This window comes from Taudactylus pleione, unplaced genomic scaffold (genome assembly GCF_031769625.1).
Source record: "Taudactylus pleione unplaced genomic scaffold, aTauple2 ptg000864l, whole genome shotgun sequence".
NCBI lineage: Eukaryota > Metazoa > Chordata > Amphibia > Anura > Myobatrachidae > Taudactylus > Taudactylus pleione.
This window is the reverse complement of record NW_028285266.1, coordinates 1,143,200-1,154,806: the sequence shown is the minus strand read 5'-3', so window position 1 is coordinate 1,154,806 and position 11,607 is coordinate 1,143,200. Positions and strand designations below refer to the sequence as shown.

General features: G+C 43.6%; 1 pseudogene; it reads left to right on the top strand.

Annotated features, from left to right (window-relative positions):
- The first annotated feature begins 2,000 nt into the window (after positions 1 to 2,000).
- On the top strand, positions 2,001 to 2,940 carry LOC148474234 (uncharacterized; annotated as a pseudogene).
- Positions 2,941 to 11,607: the final 8,667 nt, after the last annotated feature.

The window sequence follows — 11,607 nt, the reverse complement described above, 5'->3', positions numbered from 1 at the left end:
ATCACCAGGCCACCCGTTAAAGCTGTGGGTGGTCACCCACAGCTTAGCGAGCAGCCTGGAGGCCAGGAAAAATAAAAAACCAGCCCACCCTGATTCAGAGCGAGCTCTCGCAAATAGCGAGCGCCTCTGAATCAGGGCAGCGGTGCGAGGAATGGTCTAGGACCAAAGAATACAATTTGAAAGACTGACGTCTGACCTAATATTTAAAGCAAGGCAATGTCTACTGACATCGGAAACTACCATTATTAGTCCACCAGTAGTTCCAACCCCACCTACACTCAACATGGCAACACCCACCTACTATTCATCCCAAACATACCATCCACAAACTTCAAACTACCCACACTACCCTCCTGATACCCCACCCACCTCCACCTTCCAAACTCATCCCCCACCCACCTCCTACCAACCTCTTCCCCCACCCACCTCCACCTACCATCAGACTCCCCCAACCACCTCCTCCATCCAAAAAACTGGACCCCCCCACCTCCTCCTACCAACCTCTTCCCCCACCCACCTCCACCTACCATCAGACTCCCCAAACCACCTCCTCCATCCAAACAACTGGGCCCCCCACCTCCTCCTACCAACCTCTTCCCCTACCCACCTCCACCTACCATCAGACTCCCCCAGATACCTCCTCCTATGAAAATATAACTCCATCCGCCGCATCCTACCAAACAACTTCTACACCCTCACCACCCAATTGTTTGACAGTATTACGTGAAATAAATGAGAACAATGAAGATTTCTCTTAATTGTTATGTGTTTCCCAAAGCATTTTACTAATTTTTTTGGTATTAATGACGTTTCATACTCCCTGGTAAGTATGTTGTTGAATGCAGCATGGTGTTTGTGTTCCAGACTCTCAGGCGGCTAGGAACACATGCTGGAAGTGCATGTCAGTGGGGCCGGGCCCACTGATTTTGTACTTTCAGCATGTGTTTGCGCCCCTGAAATTTGGGCCGCAAACACCAAAGCTCATTCCTCACCATACTTAACAGGGATTGGGAAACTTAGTGATACTTTTAACATTTTAGCCATCTTTATATCTAAATATATCTGATTTTCACATAAGTATTTCAGTTTCACATAAGTATTATTTTTGAATCTAATGTTTCACATAACTAGCAAACTAGAGAAACTTATAATAAAACATTTTTCTGGTTTGACAATAAATAAAGTGTGGTGTGTGTGTTATCTTACCTTACAATAAGGGAACTGCAGCACATTCACGGTAGCCTTGCACAACTCCGGGATAATGCATCCCAAAGATTTAGCCGAGTTGCAGGTCCCAAACTTTAGGTCCTCAAAGGAGCGTCCCGTAGCCAGGTACTTCAGCATAGCCACGAGCCCCTCCTCGGCTGTGATGGCCAATCGAAATTTGGTGTCCTGCTTCCGGATATAGGGGGTCACCAGATGCAGCAATTCCTGAAAGGTGGTGAAATCCATCTGCAGGAAGTTGCAGTAGTTGTCTGGATTGTTCTCCCTCATCTCCATCAGCATGGCCATATAGGATTGACTCTCCCTCTCCAGCAGCCAATCCTTGGTCCAGCAGGACCTCATCCTCCTCCTATGCTGGGCCATCTCCCTCTCCTCACTCAGCTTGACCACAGCATGCCGCCAGCTAGCATACCCATGCTGCAAGGTAGCATCATCGCGCATAAAGAAGAGAGTGCCTGCACACCTGCGCCACCCTATGCGGCCACAGGTGGAAGTAAAGCTGATACCAAAAATAAAAAAATCATAACAAGTAATTTATATCCTGTTTTAAGTCACCTCAAGGAAAATGATATTATAGAAGATGATGAACCCACTGTAATTTCAGCCATTTCCCAAGCTGTTAATTTGCTAGATGTTCCACAGGAAAGGCAGCGATCCAACCAGCAGGGGCAGCAGCTGAAATTGGTGAGAGTAGTGGAGAGCATAGTAGGAGAGGGAACATTCTTAGTACCGAAACAGTAAGTCCAGCAATTCCTGAACATAGTGATGTGGTAAGTATGCATCCTGTCCGTACAATAGCAGTCCCCAATGGGAAACCAGACAAAGATGGTATAGTTCCTATCAGGAATGTAGCAATTCACTGTCCATGGACGAGAGCAGAATTGCATTCAATTATGTCAGACTTCCCAGATCCTAGGAAAGAGTTATCCAAATGCCAGAAATTTGTTAAAGATCTAGGTAATGCTCATGAGCCAACTAATAAAGATTGGCAAGTGGTGTTAACGGCCTGTCTTTCTTCCAATACTGATCTACAAAAGTTTATTAAGGATTGTGTATTGGAGGAGGATGAATCCTTAACAGATGAGGATAACCAGGTAAATATAAAGCGAATAAATACACAGTTGGCTATATATTTCCCAGTGGTAGTGAACTGGAGTGAAATTTTCACTATCAAAGCAAAAGGATAGTGAATCTGCAGCAGATTATTTTGCCCGAGCGCTGCTAGCAATAACCCAGTACACAGGGATAGCAGATATAAAGGATGATGTACACCACAGGGAGGTAGCTGTTATGGTACTAATGGATGGTCTCAAAGATAATCTTAAGACCAGGGTGCAAACCTCTCTACCTAACTGGAGAGGATTTACTCTAGGTGCACTTAGAGAGTCTGCCATAGTACATGACAAGAACATTGGCCGGAAGAAAGAGACACAGAGTGAGTGGTTAATGACAGTAACCATTCAGGCTCTAGAGGGATCATGCATACATGCACAACCTTACAACACATACCAGCAACGAAGTTATACAGTAAGGTGTTTTAACTGTAATAAAGAAGGACACATGAAGAGGGACTGTAAATCAAGAAATTTGGGGCCACCTAAGAAGGGAACACCTAGATACACTCAGAGAGGGAACTCGCAGGATTCAGGAAAGTTCCAACAGTTACCCTCTCACATAGTGACCACAAATGCTCTGCTGGGGGATGATAGTCAGTGATAGGGGTCAGGTCGCACCTGTAGTCTACAGCCAGTCAGGTTAACTGAGAATACTAGGGAAGAACCTACAATGGCAGTTGATATATCTGGTACTAAACACACTTTTCTTGTAGATACAGGGGCGACCAGATCCATGATAAATTCTCCATTTAATGTACAGGTTACCAACAAAACCACTAAAGCAATGGGAGTAGCAGGGAGGGTACAGCAGTACCCTCTAACCAGATCTGCAGAAGTTACTATTGGGCCACTGCAAACCAAGCATTCCTTTCTCCTGGCAGCGGCGGCTCCTACTAATCTGCTGGGAAGGGATTTGCTATGAAAAATGGGATGTGTCATATACTGTACCCCTGATGGTATATACCTAGATATAACGGAGAAGGTTGCGCATGAGGTACAGGATATATTGGATGAACCACAAAGGTTAATGTTGCACTCTGGTGTACTAGAACAAAGTACATCTCATGTAAAAGAAATGTTAGTGCAAATACCATGTTCCCTCTGGACCAAGGATAGATAGGACACTGGATTGATGGCAAATGTAGCTCGTGTAATGGTTAACTTGAAGAGTGGTAGGCAAGCTCCAAAAATCCCTCAGTACCCATTAAAGCCAGAGGTGGAGCTAGGGATGTATCCCATAATTGAGAGGTTACTGCAACAAGGGATTTTAATTCGTACAGCTAGTCCAGCCAATAGTCCCATTTTTCCAGTGAAGAAGGCTGGGGGAAGGGGCTATAGATTAGTATAGGATCTTAGGGGGGTTAACAAGGTTGTTGAAAGCCAATTCCCCGTAGTGCCCAATCCAGCTGTCATCCACATGCAGATTCCACCGTCTGCAACCCACTTCACTGTCATTGATCTATGTTCTGCTTTCTTCTCTGTTCCTCTTCATCGTGACTATCAATATCTATTTGCATTCTCCTACAGAGGGGTACAATATACATGGACACGATTTCCCCAGGGTTTCATATATAGCCACAGTATTTTCACTCAGGCCTTACACGACTGTTTGCAATCTTTTCAATCAAGCAATGGGTCTGTCCTCATTCAATATGTAGATGATTTGTTGTTGTGCTCTGATTCATTTATGTAATGTTTAAATAATACTAAACTGTTGTTGCTTCATCTATCACAAACAGGGCACAAGGTTGTAAAGGACAAATTACAGCCATGCCAGACTAAGGTTAAATGCTTGGGACACTGTCTAACCCAGGGGACAAGACACTTGACAATGGACAGAATTCAGGCCATACAGACCATGCCGCAAAACCAGCAGCAAATCCGTACCTTCTTGGGCATGTGTGGATACTGCAGGATATGGATCCCAGGTTTCTCTATTTTGGCATTGCCATTGCAGGACTTACAGTAGTTTCATCCTCAAAACCCGACCGTGTCACACACGAGGAGACAGAGCAGGCTTTCCTGAACCTTATGGATAGTCTTACAAGAGCACCTGCCTTGGGAATACCAGATTATGAAAAACCTTTTGAGTTATATTGTATGGAAGCTGCTGGCTGCACGGCAGGTGTCCTCACACAGAAACATGGTGATGCTAGCAGACCTGTAGCATACTGCAGTGCACAATTGGACACTGTGGCAAGATCACTCCCAACATGTTTAAGAAGTGTAGCTGCAACTGCTCTGCTGATAAATAAGAGCAAGGATATAGTATTAGGGCATGATACAACTGTCTGTACACCGCATGCAGTATTTGCTTTGTTAAATTCTGCCCAAACCAGACATGGCTCATCAGCAACGTTCACAAAATGGGAACTAGCTCTAGTGGCCCCTGCAAATTTTACCATTATATGGTACAATACATTAAATCCAGCAACATACTTACCTTATGTGCCTCGAGATGCACAAAGGGTGGAGGAAGGTGAGTCTCTGGGTGAAAGTGAGTTTTGCAGCTATACTGACACACATGATTGTATGGAATATTTGAACCAGACCTTTACTGCAAGACCAGACATACAGTCAGGTGCATAAATATTGGGACATTGACAGAATTTTCATATTTTGGCCTCTATTCACCACCACAATGGCTTTGAAATGAAACAACCAAGATGTGCTTTAACTGCAGACTTTCAGATTTAATTTGATGGTAATTACATTCAAATCAGGTGAACAGTGTAGGAATTACAATGGTTTCTATATGTGCCTCCCACTTTTTAAGGGGCCAAAAGTAATGGGACTATCAACTCAAAAGCTATTTCATGGACAGGTGTGGGCTATTCCCTCATTATTTCATTATCAATTAAGCAGGTAAAAGGTCTGGAGTTGATTCTAGGTGTGACATTTGCATTTGGAATTAGTTGCTGTCGACTCTCAATATGAGATCCAAAGAGCTGTCACTATCAGTGAAGCAAGCCATAATTAGGCTGAAAAATCAAAACAAACCCATCAGAGATTTAGCAAAAACATTAGGTGTGGCCAAATCAACTGTTTGGAACATTCTTAAAAAGAAAGAATGCATCGGAGAGCACAGCAACACCAAAAGACCTGGAAGACCACGGAAAACAACTGTGGTGGATGACAGAAAAAATATTTACCTGGTGAAGAAAAACCCCTTCACAACAGTTGGCCAAATCAATAACACTCTCCAGGAGGTAGGTCTATATGTGTCAAAGTCAACAATCAAGAGAAGACTTCACAAGAGTGAATATAGAGGGTTCACCACAAGATGTAAACCATTGGTGAGCCTCAAAAACAGGAAGACCAGATTACAGTTTGCCAAACAACATCTAAAAAAGCCATTACAGTTCTGGAACAACATCCTATGGACAGATGAGACAAAGATCAACTTGTACCAGAGTGATGGGAAGAGAAGAGTATGGAGAAGGAAAGGAACTGCTCATGATCCAAAACATACCACCTCATCAGTGAAGCATGGTGGTGGTAGTGTGATGGCGTGGGCATGGTGTCATGTGTCATGGCGATGTGACTGCTGACAAAAGCAGCAGAATGATTTCTGAAGTGTTTCGGGCAATATTATATGCTCATATTCAGTCAAATGCTTCAGAACTCATTGGACGGCGCTTCACAGTGCAGATGGACAATGGCCCGAAGCATATTGCAAAAGCAACCAAAGAGTTTTTTAAGGCTAAAAAGTGGAATGTTATGCAATGGCCAAGTCAATCCCCTGACCTGAATCCGATTGAGCATGCATTTCACTTGATGAAGACAAAACTGAAGGGAAAATGCTCCAAGAACAAGCAGGAACTGAAGACATTTGCAGTAGAGGCCTGGCAGAGCATCACCAGGGATGAAACCCAGCATCTGGTGATGTCTATGCGTTCCAGACTTCAGGCTGTAATTGCCTGCAAAGGATTTGCAACAAAGTATTAAAAAGTGAAAGTTAGATTTAGGATTGTTTAGTTTGTCCCATTACTTTTGGCCCCTTAAAAAGTGGGAGGCACATATAGAAACCATTGTAATTCCTACACCGTTCACCTGATTTGGATATAATTACCCTCAAATTAAATCTGAAAGTCTGCAGTTAAAGCACATCTTGTTTATTTCATTTCAAAGCCATTGTGGTGGTGAATAGAGGCCAAAATATGAAAATTCTGTCAATGTCCCAATATTTATGCACCTGACTGTACGTGACACACCATTAGAAGATGTAGATTTGATGTTTTACATGGATGGGAGTTGTCATAGGCAGACAGACATAGGAGAATTATGCACAGGTTATGCTGTTGTAAATGATGAGGATGTTGTAGAAGCTGAACCACTTGGTCCACCTTACTCAACCCAGGTGGCTGAACTGGTGACATTAAGGAGAGCATGTGAGTTGGCAGAAGGTAATTCAGCTAATATATGGGGACGTGGCCTGGACGAGCTAGGAGAAGGAGGCTGATTTTACAGCTCCTGGGCCCAAATATCCGTTAATAGCATCCTGCACCCTCTGACTGGACTCCTAGTTTGGCACATAGCTGGATATTTACCTCTCCATGCTCCTGGAACCCATTGGGTAGCCTGTTCTTTCTGGTGGCTGTGCTTTGGATGTCTCCTTCTGCAGCGTCTCATCACCACGGGCGCCATCTTGGATTCCACTCAGGTGGCTGCTGCAGCTCCTGGCTCGGGCACTGAGTTCCCTGTCATCCTGGTCTGTGTCCTGGACTAGTGGGAAGGTGGAAGACGCTCTGCGGTTGTCTGTGGGGTCCTGTTGATCTGCGAAGTGTGGGCCCAGCCGCCATCTTGTGGTTGGCTTCAGAGTGTGCTGCTGTTCCTGCTTCCTTTGATAAGAGCGAATCTCCGCCGGTTTGTGCCTTGAGTTGTTGGGGAGGTAGATGATCCTATAGTGCTCCTCTGAATCATTAAAGGCCTGCGGACTGAGGGTGGACCTTCTGCTACTATCCTGTATATCCTGGAGTGCAGGTGCAGTTGTACTTATTGTTGTGCTAGATTATTTCTCTCTGCACAGTTCTATGACTCATAGCTCACGTTACAGTCTGCCTCCCTGCACATGCTGCCTGATATTACAGCTTACCCACAACGATACCATATTTTACATGAACTTCCTGTTATAATATATTATTGTTATTACGTTCAGCTGCTGAGGCGGCTATGCCCTTGCATCCTATCACGGAACTTCTCCTTACAGCTATTGCCAGCTCAGAGGAGAGGCTTGTGGCATGGGTGATGAATCTACATTCTGAGTTGCTTCTTTCACATTATGGCTTCCCGCACATCGTTTCTCAGATAGCCGAAAAGGTGGCTTGTGATCATGACGTGGGGAAAAGTAATGCCTCTGTTAATGGCTGCCTGAACACCATCAAACCGTGGAGCGGGATGACTCGGATACCATTTGCCGACAGTGTTCGGTACCTCGCTGTTTCTCCAACTTCTCCTTCGATTTCTGTATATGGCGACCCCACTTTGTCAGTAACCAACCAGCTCCTGGAGTTGTCCTCCTCAGTACTTGCATTTTCTTCCAAGATTGACTTTTTCCTGATCCCTGAACATTCTGAATTGTATTCAGCTTTTCAGGCTCAATATATGGATATATCCTCTATTGAGGTTGCAACTAAATCCCAGACCGTAGAATTAGCAGCTTATGGGCCCTCTGAGCCTGTGACGCCTCTCCAAAAAGCCCATCTTTTTGCCATATACGCTATGCTGAAGATCCTGATTCCAACAATCCAGCAATATATGTACTCTTTTGCATGTGTTTGGGTGGGTTGGTCCAAAGCTCCTTTTGCTTTTAATATTTTACCAGAACCTGAGGCTTGGCCTGATTAGTACTCCTTAGTCTAATGTATTTGTTATATTTTTGATGCCGTATCTATTTGATTTTCCATTTTCCGCACCGATATACAAGTATATATCCTGATTCTTTAAATGTTTATATTTTTCATGCCACAAAAGTACCATATTTAATTTCAATAAGCTGAGGAATTTCATTCCTTTTTAGATATCTGGGAGCCAGGTTATGACTACTGTTTAGTTATTTAAGTCTAATGCCCCTGCCAATTATTATTTATCCTGTACAATTTATATATGTTTATATGAATATATATACTTAAATATTATTTTGTTTGTATTTAGGCTGGGAGGTGACAGGGGATTTAATCCTGATATATATGTGATCTTTATATTTCTGTTTCTGTCTTTATGTCGAGGAGCGAAGGATCTGTTTTTGATTTAATTTATTTTTCATGCCTTGTGGGCTGGGGTCGGTCTCCACTAGCTTAGGGCCATCCAGTTTTTTGCCCCTGTTTTATTATTTTCAGTAGGGAGGGGGGTGGGGGGGTTTTAGATATTTTGATAGATAGATTAGGTTAGTTAGTAACGGGTTAAGGGCATAGGGAATCCAGGTATACCTAGATTGGGGTTCGGTCATACTGGGTGGGGGGTTTAAGGGTGGTTTGTTTTGGGATTTTTGGGGGATAGGTACTTTGTATATATTTGTGTCATTTAGATATGTTGGCAGGCATGGAATGGTTTTTGTTTTTGCATTTTAGTCTGTTGGGATATTTGTGTAGATTATATAATGTTTAGACAATATGTCTGTTTATATAATTTATCCTAGATAGCTTCTAGTCCGTGTGGGCTCAGATGGCGCCTATGGGCAACATCCGCACAATTTGAGATGGCTAGGATCTATGGCCCTCATTCAGAGCCGCTCGTAAGCGGCCGTACGCTCATAGTCATCCGATGTTGTAAAACCACGCATGCGTCGGTAATACAGTGCACATGTGCGTATGGCTGATTGCGATAATTTTTTCAGTCGTTCTTCGAATAGCGAACAGGAAGTGACATATCAAATGTGATTGACAGAACTGTCCGTTTTGGGGCGGTGACGGGGGTGGAGATGGGAAAACGCAGGTCGTGGCGAGGCGTTTTTTGGGCGTACATAAATTATCTGAAGCGAACGGCCAATGTGAATGGAAAAAGTGTTACGTCACTGTCTGATCAACTTTCCATTCAAACTGCTCGCTCAGCTTGTGGTCTGGTATTCTCTACCACAATGACGATGGTTTCTTCGTTCCTCCCGTGGCTCATTGATGGTCTCCCGATTTATCAATTGAGGCCTCATAAACAATCACTTTTGAATTGCAAAAATGCTTGTAAGGTGTTTAGCAAATAGCCTTTTTTTATTAGCCAAAAACCGTAAGCAGGTGAACTACTCAGCTGCTAATTTCTGGGGTATACAATCAATTAGCTTACAAATGTCTTTAAAATTTGCGTGTTTTTCATAAATTCGTTTATTACTTTTTTTCGGCCAACAATATTGTAGGCATGTTTGTTTTTTTTAGTTTTTTTTAGGGGCCAACAAAACAATCATCCTTTTGTTTTTTGATAAGTGTTAATTAAAACTCTTAAATGGTTTTTAACCCTTGCTTTTTTTGAAAAAAATAATGTTTACATTTCCGTTGTATTGTTTGTAATTTTGTTTGTGGGATTACCTTTTAACAAGTTTTTGAATGAATTAACAATATATTTGTTCATATTTTCAACCTTTTTTTATTTTTTTTGTGTGTTTTTTCCAAAATAAATTATAGGTAAATATAGAAAAAAAAAAAAAAAAAAATTTTTAGAAACGCACAAACAAAAAAAGTGGCATTTTTAAACCACAAACAAACAAACAAAATTTAAAAACAATTCACAAGAAAGGAGAGGGAGGTTTTGGCCATTAAGGAATATGGGGCAAACACAAATAAGGATTGTGGGAAAATTAGCCAGTGCTTTCATCGCCTTTTGGCCCGTTTGGCCGGGGTAGGGAGGGAGCCTGAACGGGTCCGGGAGGTCCTTCGGCTGGCCTGGCCAGAGGCAGATGTTGGAGCCTCTGGACTAGGCATAGGGCTAGGCACATTTGGAGGGATGGCTGTTGTTGTGCCAGAGGTGGAGGGTCCTGATGTTCCGCCAGGAAAGGAGGCCGGCTCCAACATCTGCTGGCGAATGAGCTGCTCCAGGGCATTTGCTATACAGACATTGGCCCCAGTATTTTCCGCCAGGGCCTTACCAATGGTCACGTTGGCCGCAGCACTTTGCTCCAGGGCCTCCGCCACCCATAGCAGACTGGCGTCCAGCCTCAGAAGAATCTCAGTGTGCTGATCCGTTTTAATATTGAGATCAGTGAGGAGGGCCACTGCCTGCGAGGGGCATTGCCATGGACTGTCTGCCACAGGGTCCCCAGCCGGATCTACTGCTTCCTCCCCTGCAGAGCCAGCAGAAGTTCTGCGGCCAAAGCTCCCCTCTGGAGCAGACTCATCCGCCTGTGTCTCTGTGAGAAAAAAGAGAAAAGAGTAACATTAGAATCTAGATATTGTCCCAAACACATTTCTGAGTTATTAACATTACTACACTTACCTGAGGCAACATGAGGAGCCACAAAGTCTGGCATGTCGGTATCCATGTTCGACACACCAAACGCCTCCTCATCCTGCACACACCCCTGGGCCATCTCCTCCAAATCGTTGAGCTCCAGTGACACAGGGGTGGGACCCCCACCTGTCCCCCCTGCATGCCTAGCCCTATCAGCCAGTTTTTGCTTCAGCCGATATTTGAAGTCGCTCCATCTGTGGGTTCAAAAGTTGACATTATTCCTGCAGTATTTGGACCTGTAAACACTTTTTAATAAAATGTAGTTTGTCCGTACCGGCGTTTGACCTCCTGGGTTGCACGTTAAAAATCACCCACCCTATTGACAGCACTGGCTATGTCATCCCACATTTTCCATTTCTGGCTTGCACCCTTATTCCTTGCTGCCTGTGGCAGGTTGTCATTGCACATTTGGACCAAAACCTCCATCTCCTTTCTTGTGAATTGTGGCTGTCTTTTTTTTTGTGCTTTGTTTAGTTGGCCTACTAGGCCCAGCAGCCTCTTCCATGACATCCTCAACACCTTTTTTTAATTTGGAAATAAAATTTATAATGTAAAATTTTCCTAAAATTTAGGTTCAACATAATCCTTTAGCCCAAAAAAGAAAAATACTTACCTGGCGCCTCTTGGCCAGTGCTTTGCTGCTCTGTAGCCATTTTTGACTTTCAGGTCTCACTACAGCAGACTGATTTGGGTTTTCAGTGACGTTTTTATACATGCGTCAGCATTATTCGGCCGCATCATTGTTTGTGCGCTCCTATTGTCCGTCCGTAATTTAAGCGGCAAAATAAAGACTATTTATGGCTTGGTGTGACTGGAGTCGATGTGGCATGTTGTT